Source organism: Nesoenas mayeri (genome assembly GCF_963082525.1).
Source record: "Nesoenas mayeri genome assembly, chromosome: Z".
Classification (NCBI taxonomy): Eukaryota; Metazoa; Chordata; class Aves; order Columbiformes; family Columbidae; genus Nesoenas; species Nesoenas mayeri.
The window spans coordinates 22,430,616-22,449,754 of record NC_137542.1 but is presented as its reverse complement, the minus strand read 5'-3'; positions in this window follow the sequence as shown (position 1 = coordinate 22,449,754).

Below are 19,139 nucleotides of genomic sequence, written 5' to 3'. Positions count from 1 at the left end.
GCCCCCACAATTTTTTCTTGAGGCAGTGCACTCAGGAGCACTGTGATTGCAAGTGGGAAGTAAGAGGGCCTGTGAGGATGTGATGATGCCAGGAGACACTTGATCCTACCTTCATCATTAAAACGCCACACTGTCCTAATCAACATGCCCCTATTCTTGCTATGAAAGAAGAGGAAATTTAGTTTTCTTTTTCCAGGTTACAAAATACTTTTGTGCACCATGCTTCATACTAGATGTTTCTGGAGACACTGCAGATGTGTAGGGGAATAGATGTGTCTTTTTTGTTCCTCAGGCCATGTATTTGCCTGCTATGAATGCTGAACTGCCGTGGCTTGCACTTCAGGGTGATTTAAAAAGCGAAGCACATTTCAGGGGCACTTCTATTGCTGTCTCTTCTAAAAGGCCCTTTAGCACCATATAATTAATTTTCTTCTCTACCCTCCCTGCCTTATAGCAGAGGAGAGGTTGAGGGCCATGCTTTTGAGGAGTCCTTGGAGAGTCAGTGGCATTTGCTTGTGTGTGCTTTTTGAGCTCAAGACCCCGTCCAAAGAAATCAATACCTCCTTCGTGAGCTCAAAGCTAGACTTGTGCTTAAATAGCTGTCTGAATTTAGCTATCCATGCAGCTTCTGGAAGTGTGGAACATTTTACCAAGCAATAGCTTTGCAGAAAAATGCTGCTTTAAGAAATTAGTATTTTCTGTCCACAAACTAAATCATAGTACCATTATACAGTTAACAGCAAGACCTACTAGAAAATGAGCATGACATCAGGTTTAAACATTATTTTTTGGGGAATGATGGTTCTGATCATTGACTACTGCTGTCATTTTAGATAAGCAGATGATTTGGCATCTGCATATCTATTTATGTATTTCTTTTCATTTTTAAGGTACAAGCACTGTCTTCAACTTTACTGTAACATTTTTGGATGTTTTCAAATAAACCCATACTGTCCTGGTAATGACTACCTCATTCACTTGCTGCCATCTAGGTTATTAATGAAATCCACTCTGCCTCTCCTGGAGGTGAGTTATCATTCCAGTGTCTCACAGTGACTTCTTCTGTACAAGTTAGCCTGAACAGTCACAACATTTTCATCTTTAAGGGAAAATCCTCCAATCTTGTCATATCACTGAAACTGCATGCTGAGAAGCTGTGGCTGTTTGCAAATCAGTATTTAGAGTTATCACTCCTGATCTTCAGTGCTGCATGCTAAAGGATATCCAGCACTACTCAAATGTGCACTATTTGCACCTTCTCCAAATACTAGCAAAGCATAGGTACTACGACTTTAACAGGTCACAGAACCAAACCAATATACTTCAAAATCTTGGTATGAAATAAGAAATCCAAATTTGTTACTTTTCTTTTTACTTGAAAACATTCAGTGAGCACAATGAAAATAAGCTTTGCACTTTCAAAGGTGTTGAAGATTTAGCCCCCAGGCAGAGATGTTATCCACCAAAATCTTTTTGAGGGTAACTGTGACTGCTGCTAAGAAAGGCATACACAGTCTAAAGAGTAAAAAAAAAAAAAAAAAAAAAGGCACAATTAGTATTAGACCTACTGTTCTTTCAGTGAAAAACAAAATTTTCCTATGGGCACAGTTTTTCAGTGAGGAATATTGCATTGACAAGTACTAGAAAATTACATAAACCTGATGCATTTTTTTCATTAAATTTAAAGGAAAATATTATGTCTTTTTATGGTATTCCATAAAAAGACTAGGAATCAGAACACACACCACAGAAGAATGAAAAGAGAAGTTCCATTTCAACTTCTTCAGTTTTTTAATGCCTTTGTACAACTCATTATTTATTATCAAATGTCACCAAATATGTGTCCATTAAGTGCTTGCATCAAAAGCACAGAGAATAACTCTCATTCTTCTATTTTAAATTTACAGACTTGATCCACTTGAGCTAATGTCTGGTGTCTATTAGTAGAGTTTGGGGCCATATCCCAGGAGCTTCTCTTTCCAGTACTGTACTGAACTTGGACCTCTCTTTGAGTTGCTGTAATGTTCTTTCTAATATGGAACAGTGTTGCAACATAGTCACTGACATATTACCCTCTCTTGGAAAGATCAACTTACCATAAAAATACTTATTTCAGCCTGTCTCCAGCAAAGAGGTAGAGGCAGGGGTGTTTCACATTGGATCAATCTTTTTTTCCGTTAGAAATAGTGTTTTCCAGTCTTAAGTAAACAAAGTACCCATCCAATCATATGCTTCGATTGCCACCATTGTGTTATTATTAAATAGAGTTTAAAAATAAACTGTTCATAGGGATTCTCTTAGAAAACATTTGTAAGTAAACTGCAGAAAAATAGGAGCATATGAAGCAAGGAAGGCTTGACATATTTGACAGTCAAGAGCACTCCTTCTATAGCAGTATTAGCCCATAGTTACTCTGAAATCAGCAGCATTACTTGACAGTGATGGAACTGGAGGCAGAAAATCATTGTATAAGCATAAAATTTACATTAATAAATGCCTACAGAAATGTAAAATAAAATAATGGCAGGCTAGAAATGTTTATATCTGCTGCTAAACACTCTAGATTTTCTGCATAAATTCAGTCTGTTTAAGCTAAAAAAACTCCCACTGACATTCAGGCTCCAGACACTGGCAACATTAACCCACAGAGTGAACCAAGGAACACCTCTGTCTTATGAAGGTTGTCTGCTGAATTTTGTTTCTCATCTGCCTTTGGCCAAACAGCTTGCAGATTGGTATGACACCAAGGAAACATTCAAAGCAGGTAGGAAACTTCTTATCCCATTATCTTTCAACACCACATATACTGGTACTTTGTCACTGACCTTAGTTATTGAGAACTCTAGCTTAAGGAGGAATTTCTAGCCCATAGGTCACAAGCAAGCCACTTGGTGTGTTGGTCTTTGTTGTTACCCCTGTGGCAGTGCTTTTTAGCCTTGGAAGGAAGCTGGGTCAAATTCTACTCCTTATGAAATTTAAATGACACCATTAAGTAATTTTCATAGTCACCTACTTCTGACTCCAGCCCTGATAGCCCATAAATACAAGGTTGCATAGCACTGCTCACCTGAAATCAGAAGAAACATTAGAAGAAACATTTTCTCCATCACATCTGGCTGAATACCTCCACACACGTGCTGCAGCCCCAGCAGCTAGGGCAGTATGGGTGGATCCACATGGAAATATCTGGGTAAATTCCAAAATTACCACTTTGCCCTCAGAAGACAGCAGTTTGGGTGTGCCATGTAACATGAGTCAGCCCCAGTTCAGCTCACCAGTGCCACTGGGAGACTGTGCAGCCTTCCTGAATAAGTCACTACACCGTTCTTCCTTCCCTGTGTTTTTCTTGTCTTTTTTGGGTAATCACAATGATAACCAACTGAATATGGGTTAAATGAATCAGTGACAGATACAGATGAGTATTTTCAGACTTGAAGTCCAACTTGTATTATAGAATGGCCTGAAACAAGCATTGCTGATTGGCAAGAGACAGCGGGCTTTTGAGAGGTGTTATTTGTGTATACCCCACAATGGAGAGAAATGTGAGAGAAGCAAATTTTCTGTGGAACTTTACTCCCCCTTCTCAACAAAAGCTACCTATTGCCCATTGACTCAATACAACTCTCTGCCATGTTGTTGGGTGTTACTGATTGTTGGAATGGCAGCAGTGAATGCATGCTGGTCCCTACACCATACGGTTCACAAGCTGATGGTATTTGCTGGGAAATGTCAGTCAGAGCTTTTAGGTTGCAGTATGACAAGAAAAGCCCTTCCTAGAGCAGATAGGGTCCCTGTAGAGGCCTCAGCAAGCACAATAGTTCCTGCCCAATTATCAGGGGAACGTCAGACAGGAGCTTCTGTTGGACAGAAGAGTACAGCTGCCTCTTCTGACCACAGCATCTGTGGAGGAAGTTGATGCCTCTGTCAAAATCCTTCAGCCTGAGAAGAGTCAAGGTATCACAAAGACTGTTAAACTGCAGTTCAGCTTTGTCTTCATCCCATCTCCCAGCTTCTTTCTATGTCAGAGAGTCAGAAAAAGATAACACCATGACATGGCACTGGAAAGTAACAAGGAAAGGAAGTAGGCAACATAGCTACTGGAAAGCTGAGGACTCTGTAGTATGTCCTCCCTGGTGTAGAATGGAAAGTTTCTTTACCTTCCGCTGCTAGAAAATAAAACTCTCACAGCACCTTCATCAGAGAGGAACAATTGCCTTGATATTTAATGCAGCCCATAATCAAACCAAGCCATCATTGCTCTGCCTGGAGACAGGAGGGTACAAGGGGTTTAGGATGATATTATTGAGTCTTCAGTAGGTATCAAAGAATGTGTCAGGTGTGGGGGGGTGAGGTGTGGAAAAAAAAGCTAAGCTCAGCCTTGCTTAGTAATGAACTAACAATTAAAAAAAATAATAAATACATCTGGGCACTTCCCACCTTCAAAAGCCTTGAAAGAAATGAAGCTGCATTCAAAGTGGTATTAATCATGCTCAATCTATTTCCCCTCTCACTGCAAATCAATGCAGTTTTCAGCTAACAAGAATGGGTGCCCTACTTGAGCCGACAAACCCTATTCCCCCTGGTAGGAGAGGCACTTAGCATGGCATTACTATCATTACATCCCAAGGTTAAAGGCAATGAAACTCCAGGAGTGGCAAAGTCAAATCAGTTCAATTGTCTGATTGTTCATAGTCATGAAGTAGTGAGGCTGGCAGGGGTCCGGAATAAAACTTAGGGCTTTCCAGAGGAGCTCCTTTAAGGTAATTCATTGCCCTCTACAGTAGCGTAAATCAGAAGGGGTAGAATGGTCACAGTAAATGTGGCTCCTGACATTTCTTAAGAGCAATATTAGCAGATAGCCAGCTGCTAGGCCAGATGTCAAAGGTGCATTAAGAGCACTTGGTTTTGATCTAACCCATTCCCGAGAAGTAGAATGGATGTGGCTTTGAGCGATGCAATAGAAAAAGATTGTGATTAATGAAGCAGTACAACTTAATAACGTAAGTTGACTCCCGCTTCCTTCTCTCCGGCATTTTCACTGTCCACAAAGCAGTTCTTTTACTTACCAGCAGGGACATGTAAAATGTTAATCATCAATCTGTGGGCCATTAAAGAAGTTGCTTTTCCTTTTTCAACTTGAAAACCAAGGGGGAAGGATAATAGGTTTGGTTAACAGAGCTGTTCAGATAATGGAGAAGTTCAAAGAAAAGCTTTCATGGAGTCAGCATGGGAGCTCAATGCCTTAATCCATCCTTCTTACTAACCTGAGTTCAACATTTAGATGGGGACTGAAACTCAGGGTTGAGAGGGAGGAGAAGGGGTCTTTCTCTTTACTGGGATGTTCCAATCCAGTATGGCCTAGAACAGCAAGAGAAGATGAAATGATATTACTCATTGTGCCTTATCGCTTGAGAGGAGGGCACACTGCCTGAAATAGCCAGTTAGTATCAGCATTTTTGGACTTTCCACTAGGTAATGAAGTAAAATGCATACAATTGCAGATTCAAGAGAGAAAACTAAATAGAACACAGTATCTAATAAACAGCTGATATTTATAGCAAGAAGTGAGCATACAAACCTCTCTCTGTACTCATTAGATGGATAGAGAGAGCATCATGCACAGAAAACATTTTTGCTTAAGTTTGAGCTTGGAAAATTGAAGTGACTGAGAACATTTACAACAGGCTTCCTGCAGTTCTATCAGCCACTCTGCATCCTGTGGGTGAAGGGAACACCAGTTCTGTTTCCAAGAAGAGGAGAGGATGTAATTGTTCCAAATACCAAGAATTACTGGGAGGCAGCTGCTAAGCTATGACAGTTGGAGGGCCCTGGAGATGCTACCAAAATCAAGAAGCATGTCAAAAGCTCAGTCCACCTGGGACCTCAGACTGGATTCAAGCTACATATCTGTCCTCGCAGGGCATCTAAACTTGCCTTAACTACTGTGTCTGAATCCTCAACTTCAAGAGAGCTCTAGTATGAGATGTAGGTCCAGGGAAAAAAAAAAAAAAGAAGAAGAGGAAAAAAGAAGAAAAAAGGCTACCAGATTACCAGATGCTCTCCACAAGCAATTTTGTTTTGTATATTATGGATCACATTTCAGAGCTTGTTAGCCAACCAATAAGCTTCACCTGCTCCATAACACCCTGAAAGGTTCTGCAGTGAATTAATCTGAAAATACAAGTACCTCACTCCTTGCACTGTTACAGTAATTATATCACTGCCTCAGAAGACTTATCTCAGCACAGCCCTGGATGAAACAGCAGGCTTAAAGAATAAGAAGAGTTTGGGTTCAGGCAAAGGTAGCTACCTGCAAGGCTGTGCTTCCTAGCTTCGTAAGGCTGGAAAAAAAGATCTTTACCTTTCGCCTTCCCACTCACTTTGCTTTCTTATTATTTACTATTTTATTTCCATATGTTTTTGTCTGTTCCTGAATTGAATAGTAAACATTCATAAAGATTTTTACTTTTGTAGTGGGTTTGAGGCTTGGAGAGGGGTGGTGTTGTTGAGCATTTTGTTTGGGTTTGGTTTGGTTTTTTGTTTGATTTTTTTTTTTTTGTTAGTAACACAGATGCTTGCTAAAGGAAATGGTAGTTTGACGAGATCTGTCAAATTTTACTTGGAAACCTAGCACGAGCACTGTCTATAATATCTTGCATGTTGTGGACCCTGCATGCTGAAATTAGATGTCATTGCTGTACCCTTGATCTCCATTTCCTGAGGAGCAGAGTGAAGGAGTCTCTTTCTAAGCCCATATTTCCCTTTCCACATTTGTGCTACAACTCCTTGGGCCACAGACTCCTGAGCTGTGCTCAGGCAGGTGGGTGAACTGATCTATGAGGAAGGGATTTGTACCCAAAATGAATTCCACAAAACATAGGTGCAGATTGTGTAGTTTATAATCTGATTTCCTAACAACAGGCATGACAGTCTCAAAAAAACCCTGTGACAGGATTTGTCATAGTTTGTTTTTTCTTTGTTTTGTTTGTTTGTTTACTTTTTTAAATTTTCATTTCTTCTTTGGGGAGTGGGTGTGTGTGCCATTGGGTCTTCTTATTTATAAGAGAAGAAAAGCAACAAAAATCCAAACTCATGCTATTGCATTAACTGGTTATGTAAACAGTGCCAAAAAGCTACTGGAAATGAGCTTTGCAAAAACGTAATGCAGGTTACTTCTAGCTCAATCCCAACCTCACATAAGCAGCAGCATTCGGAAGCGAAATGCAACTGCTGTGCAAATTATGTGCCTGACCCTAAAATAATAGAACAAAAGGGTTTAGTACCCAAATACACACAGAGCAAATCAGAAGGTTAATCATTGCCAGATACTAGCACATTTCTGTTTGAAAATGTGCCTTTTGGTTCTGTATTTTATTTCAAAAAGCAGGTGGCTGCTTAGTTTGCCTACACTTAAAGAATAGAGACACTGATAGAAGAGAATTTCTTCACTTTATACCATTATTAATGTCTGAGCATAGGAATTGCCTTCCCCATCATTGAAATGCAATCTGTGGTGAAGAGCACATTGGCTTTTATTAGTTTTCAGCAAGAAACAAATAACACTATGTACTGTTCCTGCTTTACAGGCATGAAGAGCCCAGCTTGGTCCGTAAGTCTTATTTACAACTATTTTAGAATAAGAAAGACGACCAAAAAAAGAGAAAGAAGCACTGAGATATGGCAAACAACCATGTGGGAGGTTTATGAAAAGACTGATGTATGGGTGGTCCACTGTCTTACTAGGGTGTTGGTTAACTAATTAAAGTAGGCTTCCTGGGGAGTGTAGTGTGCTGTTCCTTTCAGGTTTAGGAGATTCAACAAAGAGAAGATCACATAAGCAGGCCTACTTGTGGTAAGGACTCTGAGATACAGCATTCCATGAAGGAAACAGAAACGGTACTTGGTATCTGGAAAACTAATGCATATATGTGTTGTTTAATATTTTGGTCACACTTGGAACATCGAATAGAGGGTTGTTTGGTTTTCCATATAGTAAATGACCCTCTGTTTCACAGGAGCCAGTAGTTCGTTCTGCCACTGCCCCTAAGAGAAAGTTAAGGATCAGTTTGCTCAAGAAAATATTGGAAGTCATGAGCCTGTTGTAATGAGAGTTATAGCACTTATAGCAGGTATTGACTGGAAGATAGCAATCCTAGTGCAACAGCTGTGAAAAGAAATCTCAGGGATGGCCCAGAATAGACAAAGGAAATCATGCTGCCTGCTAAGGTTTCCATTCCTTTTTTCCTGTCCCATTCAACACCCATCTCTGGCTACAAAACTTTTCACCTGACAGAGAGCAGAAGGTGAGGAATGGTAGTATGAACCATGTAAAATGAAGATGATGGGTAAGAGTAATAGTCTAAGACTGATGTTGAACTTCTGTGCTTGCTAAGGGAAGCTATAGGATAAGAGACTACAAGGGGCTTGAAAAATATATACCACTAACTATGAAGTAGCACAAAAGTAAGCCTTGCATTATGAAGATGCCACATCCTAAGAAAATTAAGGCCTGATGGCCACCTAATAGCAGTCATTGATGGTAAATGAGAATCTTTAGTTGCTGTCCAGTAATTAAAATTGTGCATCCCTGATGTGCTTGTTTCCAGTTCTTCCTCTTAGCAAACAAACACAGTCGATGGAGAAAAGTGAAAAACTCAACACTATTCTCTTGTTAGTGTCTTCGGTGCTTTCATGGATCTGAGCCAACACTACTACATTTAAGGGCCACAAAAAGCACAATTTCATCCTTATTCACATAAATGTGTTATATTAATTAAATTGAAGCAAGAATGCACGTAGGTGAAAGTAATTCTCTGAAATCTGCTGGCACACAGAGGGTAAACAGCCAGCTGTCTGGCTTCTCTCTTGGGATCCCTAAGGTTTCCAATTAGTGTACACATTCATGCAGAGGAAAAAGACAGCAAATCCATTCTGTGCTGGTACTTAGCCTATCCAATTTGTTTCATAATGATCTATTATGTACTTAAAGGATAGTAATATAGATGTGTCTACAGAAATTTAATTTGAACATCAGAGCTCTATGTAGCTCTCCAGAAAGTCTATTAATTTTAGATCAATATCTATTCCATGCTAGAATTTCACTAAATGAAGAAAGCATGTCTGGTGTACTTCCAGTCAAACTCCATCACCTTAGAACCAGCCACCAAGGGAATACCAGTCTTCTATCCCAATCCTTACCAAAGTCTCCGCTCCACACACACCAGTACACAGGCTCTTCTGCTTTTCTCTTGCAGTGAGAGTTGTTTGATCTATGCCCTATGGCTGTAACATTCTTGTAGGGGTAAAGTAACTACAAGAGTCCATGACATGTTTGAGGACAGGTAATTGTCTAACTTGGGAAGAGATATGTTTTTCCAATTTTGACTTTCAGTCTCTTCCGGTGGCTATATATTTGTATTTTTTTCAGAGTACATTTGAATCACCTAGGAAATATTATTGGTGTTCTGTAAGTTCAAAGTTTATTGAAGTAAAGGAAACATTAAACATCCAAGGAGGGATTATCCAAGTACATAAAATAAATGAGAGTCTGAATTTCTAATGGAGCTTGAAGTAGCAATTTTTCTTTCTGTATGGGTGAAAACATATCACACAATGTGAGACATCTGTCAAAGTATTGGATATATTGTGGAATGCATGAAAGAAAAGCATTTCCATTTCTGATAAAAAGCAAGGTAGCAAATACAAGTTAGGCTGAAACTGGGGCTGGAATTCTTTGAAATATGGAAGACTTCATAATTTTGTATATTGTGACTGTACTGTTCATGTCCTTTCTGGCTGGTTTCACCTGCCATACTTGTGGCTGGAAGGTGTACAGGTTCCTTAGACTAATGATGAAGGAGCAGCGAAGGACAATATCTTTGCTTGATGCTACCTGAGATTTTCTGTGGCTCAGGGTCTGTTACTCTAAGGTCACTTTTACTCATGCAGAACACGCAGTGGTCAGAAAAGTTGTGTTAGGTTGAAATCAAAACAATCCAGAGAATCATAGATATACACACAAGCCAAGAGAGTCAGTTGGAGCTGACAAAAGATGACAACAGGCACCTTTGCAGCATGGATTACAGAGACTAGACCTGCTGTGTAATTAAGTGACCAAGAAGCAGACAACCTCAGTGAACCTACCAGAAATACTCATGTTGTATATATCTCTGAGGAATCTGCCTGATGGAAAGTAATCCAGTGCTCTAAGCAGAAGGTGCAGAACCTCACAGCAAATTTTTCCATTGTTCAAATATTAAGTTAATTTCATGTCTGTTTTTTTAGGAAACCTAATATGATATTAATTATTAAGATTTATTCTGGATTCTGAAGGGTGTATTAGACACAAACTATTAGAGGTATTTTAAACACCTAAATAATTCTGATACTCTTACTTAGGATGGGCAGAATAAGATGTCCTGGTTTGGATATTATTGCATCTTCACTTGGAATTATTTCTTCAGAATGAAAGACATTTTGCATTTCAGAAGTTCTAATAGTACTAAAAAAATACAGATCCAAGTGTGTCAGGAGAGAGGAAAACTTCAGGAAAGGTTCAGAGAGAGGTTTAGATGGTGAGGTAGACAGATATTTTAGTTGAAGTCTGGACTGAAATCCTGGCTTCACTGAAGCAAATGGTACAGTTGTGCATTTCCTTTAGGCCTGATTCTTACCCAGAATTGTGTAAAAATGATGTTTTTAATGGGTGATGTAGAACTCTGAATGACATTTTGAGAGTTCTCAGTTCAGAAGATGTAAATTTTGAGCTGGCAGCTGCAGTGAAATACCAGAATAGAACAGGGAAACTGCATGCCAGTCATCAGACAGTCCAACACAGAGCTGATAGCAGGTGACCTCAGGAATTGCAGCTGCCTGGTCCATCTTCCTATTCATGTTCATAAGAAGTCACTTGCAGACTATATGTCCCAGTCAGTTGAAATCTGAGGTTAAGTTCCAACATGCTTTGGTGCTCAAACTCTCCTAAAGTAGCTGCCAGCCTCTATTTGCTGTTCAGATGTTGTTAACTTTCAACACATTGGCCTAATTTATGTCTCAAAATTCCAATGTGAGAGAGGGAGCATTAACTGAGATTATATCCTGCCACCACCTCATGAAATGGAGTCAAGTGATTAACTATGGATGCAGACTAAAGTTGGGTCACTGCACTTTTTAGCTGCTTAGGATGTAACAGGGTTGTTCTCCAATTCTAAGTAGGCATATGAGTTCAATTACTCTCTCAGTTAATTATTGAGGGACTACTATTCTACACTGAGGGAATACTATTCTACATTCCACATTTGATCTCAGGGTTCATAAGTGCAAAGCTCCATTACTGCCCAACTTGCTACTCAGGAAGCACTGGTAAAAAATCGTAGTTCCATTCAGTTTAGCTCAAAAGAACTATAGCTAATCATCTTTACACAGATCACATAAAGTCACATGGACTTTTCTCACTGGACCTTCTGAGGTCATCTGTGGCTGGCACTGGTCAATGCCTGCCCTAGTTTAGGACTCAAAGGTCAATGAATATCAATTGCTGACCCAATTCACTGAAGCAGGACATTCAAATGTTAATGATACCCAAGAAATATGTGTAGGGCCCAAACAGGGACAATTGCTGTCCTATTTTCATATGTAGATATACTGTTAAACAACTGCCCAAATCTTTATAATTAGGTCAGCCTAATCTAACTGTTCTTCCAGACTGCTGGTCAGATGTAACAAATATCAATCTACTACATACGCTTCTCAGATATTATTTGAGGTCAACCATTGAGCCACAGTTTGATTGTGGAGGTAAATGAGGTTAAGCAAGTGAAAATTTTCATGCTTAAAGATATATTCACACCCAACACTACCCATCTTCAGCTAAGATCAAACACCAATGAATGCTGTGACCTGAGGTTCTCTGAAGTAACATACTGATACAGTTCTGCACACAACCACCAGTGAAGAGTAGAAACTGAGAGATATAGCCTACTATTTGAGATTAACAGAGACCAGTTCCTACCGCATCTGTACACAGAGCAGTTAGCTGCAGTCAAGCACAACTGCATTGTCTTGAACAAGAACCACAGAAACTGAAAGACCCTGTCTTTTTGTTTGAAGCAGTTTCCCAAGTTTGAGTGGTCTGGGATTCATGCCAAGTGTGAGCTCTCTCTTTCTGCTCTCCTCTTAAATACGATGCACAGAGGAGCTCAAACATTACACCAATTTATCAGTCAGAGGTTCTTTCAGTTTAAGTGCTTCCCATGTTTTCTGGATCAGAGGTCACCTGAAGTAAATACTGTCGTCAGTTGGACTCACTGTAGCCCTTCACAGAAATCAGCTCTCCTTTTTTGCCACTCAGGAGTTGTTTGAAGTCAGACATAGTTCCGATTTGCCTCAGATCCACAGGTCCCAGGCTCCGCCACATGGCCTCTGCTTACACTGCTGGGGACACAAGTAAGCTGGGGTGAAGAGCTGTTAGGATGTCTGACAAAAATTAAGTAAAATTACAGATAGATGACAAGTCTGATTGGATAGAGTGTGTTCTTAGCAAGTTAATGTAGGACAACAAATTGTGATAAGTAGAGGATGCAAGAGCTATTTGGTAGACACAGACAGGTTGGGTAACAAGTGGTCTGACAGGAACATTGTGAAGTGCGTCCAAAGCAAATGCAAAGTCCTGAAAATGGGGTGGACTAACTTGATGCAGATGTATAGGCTGGAGGTCAGCTGGATGAGAAGCAGCTTTATGGAAAAGGACACAATGTTTTTAGTGATAAAAAAGGATCTATGATTCCGCATTTTCAGTGATCAAAAAAATCTAACAGGAGTTTACAGGGTGCCTTTGTGGCAGAAAGGGTGTCAGGGCCCTTAGTGCCCTTGCAGGCTGTGTGTCCTCCTTCCCTTACTTGTAGCAGTTCAGCTGGATCTGACAAAGTGCAGCTGCGACCTGAGATCAGGTCTCTGCGAAAAGAACTATGTGACAAAGTGCCTTTGGGGGACTCTAACTCTTCTCGTGGGAGCTGAGGCCCTCAAACTTGATCAAATTGTAACTGCTTTGTGCAGAGAGGTGGACTAGATGAACTTCAGAGGACACTCACAAACTGAGCTAATCTATGTTTATATAAGTTAACCAGGACCATCCTGGCTGTTGTTTGCTCTACAGAGATCATCTGAGATCAATGTGAGATACAAGTACCTTCACAGAGGTCATTCAAGGTCACCTGCCTTTCATTGCATGACCAGGGGTCATCTCAGGTAACCTCAGAGTCAATTACCAATGCAAGGAATCATGTAAGGTCAATCACATCCCTTATTTCCTGTCTGCAGATCATTTAAAGTCTAATTTAAATCCAGTGAATTTCACAGGGATAATCTGATGTCTGCCTCAGTATCAGTTCAAGGTGAAAACAGTTCTCATATTTTGTGTAGGGGTCGTCTCAGGTTAACTTGAGATGCAACCAGTTGACAAGGGGATCATTTGAGATCAGCAAAGTCCTTGTGAGCTTCCTAGGAGTCAACTGAAGTAAGCCTGAGGCACATTTAGCTAATTGCAAGCCAAACAGATCTGCTTTTGCAACCTAGGGTCATTAGACATCAACATGAGAACCATTGACCCATTAGGGGTCACTTAAGGCTACTGATCAGCCCCAGTTTCTTTCTTAGGGGTCATTTGAAATCAACTTCAGATACAGTTAAAAGGCTTTAAGTGTCACCTAAAGTGAACAGGAGATCCATGAGATCCAAATACCTACTTGGGGTCACTTGTGCATAACATGAGTCAACCTGCCTGTGATCACTGGAGTTCACCATAGCTACTAAATAATGTCATATGAGGTCAACTTGAGGGCTAAATCACTGCTAAAGGTCACCTGAAGTCAACCTGGGGCCAATTAACTTTTTTTTCGGGGGAGGTCATTTGACATCATCTTGAGACCCAGGTATATACAAGGTGTTGTTTGAGGTAAACTAGGCTCTTGTCGGGAAACCAGGGTAATCTGAGGTCAACTTGACATTCAGTTACCTCCACAGGGGTCCTTTAAGGTCAATACTATTCTCATTTGAAGGAGAGACGATCGCTTAAGGTCAGCTTGAGATGCAATTAAGCAGCCAGGGTTCATTTGAGGTCGACCAGAGAGTCTGTTACGGTTCATGTGAGGTCAGCCCAGCCTTTGTTCGGTACCCAGAGGTAATTTAAGGTAAACCTGAGGTCTAATTAATTGCTTGGTTTGTCATTTGAGGTCAACCTTGCGCTCATTGGGTGCCAAGGGGTCATTAGAGGTCCATCACAGTCCTTGTTGCCCTGTCTGAGGTCATCTGAGTTCAATCAGAGATGCAGCTCTCACTGCAGGGTCATTTGAAGTCAACCCTCATGGTTGTGGCACAGGTCAGTTCAGGTAAACATGAATCCTAATTAGTTATAAGGGTCACCTGAGGCCCAATTGGCCCTTGTTTGAGTCCCAAGACTCATCTGAGGTCAACATGCTGACAAATTAGATAACGGGTCACCTGAAGAAAACATGATATCCAGTGATCTGCTTGAGGGTCATCTGAGGACAATGCTGTTCTCATTTGATGTCTGGGGTCATTGAAGGTCAGCTTTACACCCAGTAAGTTGCTCAGGATCACCCTGGACCTTGTTTTCATTCCACAAGGTACCTGAAATCAAATTCAGACGGAATTAACCTGTACAGGAGTCATCTGAGATCAACCTTAATTCTGGTTAGTTACAGAAAATGAACATTTGAGCTTGGCCTTCTTTGGTTACTAGAGGTCATCTGAAGTTAATCCAGACTGCATTTTCTTAGGGTCACTTGAGGCCAACCTTAAATCCAGTTATTAACACTGGGGTAATTTGTGGCTATCTCTGGCTTTGATTTGCTGTTATGGGGTCTTTGAAGAGCACCCTTGACCTCCTTTGCTCTCCTTGGTCAGTTTCTGTGCAATGGGGACCTTTAAGTAGTATATGCTCCCCCTTCCCACTCCCTTAATTTGATACATAGAAGATATCCAAGATCCGTTTTAGGCCTCTTCTCTCTTTACTATTTTGTGGCCATATTCTGCCTATACTCTGCTAACGTTCCTCACAGGTCAACTCCAGGCCATTTGTGCTCCTCAAAGATTGAGACTGGTCACAGTCAGCTCTCCTTCTATGCATTATGGCTATTTAATCTCAGCTACAGGCCTAATCTGAGGGGTTTGCCACAAGAGTTTAAATCTCCTTCTCTAGGTGGGTGCAGGCTGGGATGATCTGTAGTCACCTAATTTCATTTTCTCCCACAGTCAGTTGAGCTCAGTTGGATCCAACACTGTCACTGTCCTGCAGGTTCAGGTGAGGTCAGATCATGATTTAATTTGGGCCAACCTGTATAGCTTGAGTTTAATCTTGGCATTTATATTGTTTACTGATCATATCTGCTGAAATTCATTCTCTGTATTGTGGAAGATGGTTATACAAGGCCAGGTGTTAATCTGAGCTGCTCTGCAGAGATTATCTGAAATTGAATATTCTTCTCATTTCTAGGGTAGGATCTCACATTCTGACTGAATTTCACTCTCCAGTGTCTTGTGAGGTTAAAGCTCAGTGCTGATTTAATGGAGCAGTTTGTCCTAGTTCATGAGACACAGCAGTTCACTGCACAGATATTTTCAGAGGTCAGGTAATATTTCAAATTTCATAGCAGGGATCAACTGAAGAGAAGCATCTCTTTTTTCTTCATTGGGTGAAACACTTTCCTGTTGAAGCCAGGCCACCTGGGATGGATGGTACACACAAATGTTCTGTGCTTAGTAGAGCAACAGGCTACAGAAACAAGGTGACATTGGCTATGTGGGATGAGTGTTCAGTCAGGAAAAACAGCAGGAGAAAGGCTCATAAGTCACTGTTCTCTGCACCTCAACTTCCCCTTCTCTCTCATCTCCTCCTTGGTTCTGCTAGCTATGGACTGCCTGCACATTGTCAAAACCCAAATCAGATTTGTTCAACGACAACCTGAGGAATGAAAGGTTTCAGCCATCTACCTAAATCCCTGAAATAAAGAACACAGCCAGACTTTCTTTAGGCAACAAAGTCACTGCTTTTCTGCAGGACTTTCCTCTGATTTTTCTTCTTTAATCTTCAGAACTTCAACACAACTGAACACCAGCATCTAAATGAACCCAGGTTATTTTAAAACACTGGTTTACTTGCTGTGTCCCTGCAGACAAAACTAATGCCAGGTAGGCAAATGAACAGAGCATTGCAGCTCTTTACACACTCTTCAATATCAAAGAGGAAAATTTTTTTCTCCCCAGGAACAGTTACCATAAATTATGGGATCAAACTGTCTTCCAGAATAACAAATACAATAAAGAAAACCTGAAAAGCTATAGCAGATCTTGCAAAAGGTGTAGTAATAAGGAAAGGCTTGACAGCTCTGTGTGATGACAGCTGCTGTGAAGGTGTATTGGGTTTGCATGGCAAGGTTTTGGTAGCCTGAGGGGTGCTACAGAGGTGGCTTCTGTGAGGAGGTGCCAGAAGCTCTCTCTATGTCTGACAGAGCCAATGCCATCTGGCTCCAAGGTGGACCCACTGCTGGCCAGGGCTGAGCCAATTAGTGATAGTGATAGCACCTCTGGGATAATGTATTTAAGAAGGGCAAAAAGTTGCTGCACAACAGCGGTTGCAGTCAGAGAGAAGAGTGAGAACATGTGAGAGAAACAACTCTACAGACACTGAGGTCAGTGAGGAAGAAGGGGCAGGAGGTTTAAACCCAGCCAGCAGGAGGCTTAAACCCAGCCAGCATGGGTTTAGGAGGGGCAGGTCCTGTCTGACCAACCTGATCTCCTTTTATGATCAGGTGACTCACCTGGTGGATGAGGGGAAAGCCGTGGATGTGGTCTATCTGGACTTCAGCAAGGCCTTTGACACTGTCTCCCATAATATACTCCTGCAAAAGCTGGTAGCCCGTGGCTTGGACAAGTGCACTCTACGCTGGGTTAAGAACTGGCTGGAGGGCCGGGCCCAGAGAGTGCTGGTGAATGGGGCTGCATCTAGCTGGCGGCCAGTCACTAGTGGTGTTCCCCAGGGGTCAGTGTTGGGTCGAGTCCTGTTTAACATCTTTATTGATGATTTAGATGAGGGGATTGAGACCATCATCAGCAAATTTGCTGATGACACCAAGTTGGGAGGGAGTGTCAACCTGCTGGAAGGCAGGAGGGCTCTGCAGAGGGATCTGGATAGACTGGAAAAATGGGCTGATTCCAATGGGATGAAGTTCAATAAGGCCAAGTGCCGAGTGCTGCACTTCGGTCACAACAACCCCCTGCAGCACTACAGGCTGGGCGCAGAGTGGCTGGAGAGCAGTCAGACAGAAAGGGACCTGGGGGTACTAATTGACAGGAAGCTCAACATGAGCCATCAGTGTGCCCAGGTGGCCAAGAAGGCCAACGGTATCCTGTCCTGTATCAAAAATAGCGTGGTCAGCAGGACAAGGGAAGTGATCCTTTCCCTGTACTCTGCATTGGTGAGGCCACACCTGGAGTACTGTGTTCAGTTCTGGGCCCCTCAGTTCAGGAAAGACATTGAAGTGCTGGAGCGGGTCCAGAGAAGAGCAACAAGACTGGTGAAGGAACTTGAGCACAAGACCTATGGGGAGAGGCTGAGGGAGCTGGGCTTGTTTAGTCTGGAGAAGAGGAGGCTCAGAGGTGACCTCATCACTCTCTATAACTATCTGAAGGGAAGTTATAGCCAGGTGGGGATTGGTCTCTTCTCCCAGGCCGTCAGCAATAGGACAAGGGGGCATGGGCTTAAACTCTGCCAGGGGAAATTTAGGCTGGATATTAGGAAGAAATTCTTTACAGAGAGAGTGGTCAGGCATTGGAACGGCCTGCCCAGGGAGGTGGTGGACTCGCTGTCCCTGGAGGTTTTTAAAGTGAGGTTGGACATGGCACTTAGTGCCATGATCTAGTAAACAGACTAGAGTTGGACCAAGGGTTGGACTCGATGATCTCTGAGGTCTTTTCCAACCCAGTCGATTCTGTGATTCTGTGATTCTGTGAGGTGCTTCTGGCACCAGAGAAGAGATTCCCCTGCAGCCTGTGGTGCAGACCATGGTGAATCCAGTTGTCCTCTGCAGCCCATGGAAGTCCATGGTAAAGCAGAGATCCACTTGCAGCCTGGGGAGGACCCAATGCCAGAGCAGGTGGATGTGCCTGAAGGAGACTATGACCCTTTGGAGAGAGGATCCCAGGCTGGAGCACATTTGCTGTCAGGACTTGAGACTCTATGGAGGACTCACACTGGAGCAGTCTGTTCCTGAAGGATGGAACCCTGTGGAAGGGAACCTCGCTGGAGCAGTTCATGAAGAACTGCAGCCTGTGGGAAGGACCCAGCTTGGAGAAGTTCATGGAGGACTGTCTCCTGTGGGAGGGACCCAAGGCTGGAGCAGGGAAGAGTGTGAGGAGGAAGTAGTAGCAGGGATAACATGTGATGAAATGACCGCAAACCCCATTCCCTGTCCCCACGCACTGCTGGAGATGAGGAAGTAGGGAAAATCAGGAGTGAGGTTGAGCTTGGGAAGAAGGGAGGGATGAGGGGAAGGTGTTTCAAGATTTAATGTCTTATTTCCCACTATCCTACTCTGATTTGATTTGTGATAAATTAAACTAATCTTGCCAAGTTGAGTCTGTTTTGCCCGTGATGGTGTCATGCATTAACTCCAGCTGGTAACTCAATACCACGCAGCAGCTCACTCAACATCCCCACAGCAGTGGGATGAAGAAGATTATTCAAAAAAAAAAAAAATAAGCAAAACTCGTGGGTTGAGATAAAGATATTTCAGTAGGACAGAAAAGGAACAGAAATTAACAACATTAGTAATAATAGAATATACAAAATGAATTATGAACAATGCAATCGCTCATGACCTGCTAATTGATGCCTAGCCCATCCCCAAGAATTGATTCTTCTAGCTAGCTTCCCCCAAAATATATACTGAGTATGACATCATATGTTATGGAATATCCTTTGACCAATTTGGATCAGCTGTCCTGGCTGTTCTCCCTTCCAGCTTCTTGTATGCCTGGCATGACACGAGAAACAGAAAAGTCCTGGACTACTTAGCAACAACTAAAACATCAGTGTATTATCAACATTATCAACGTTATTCTCA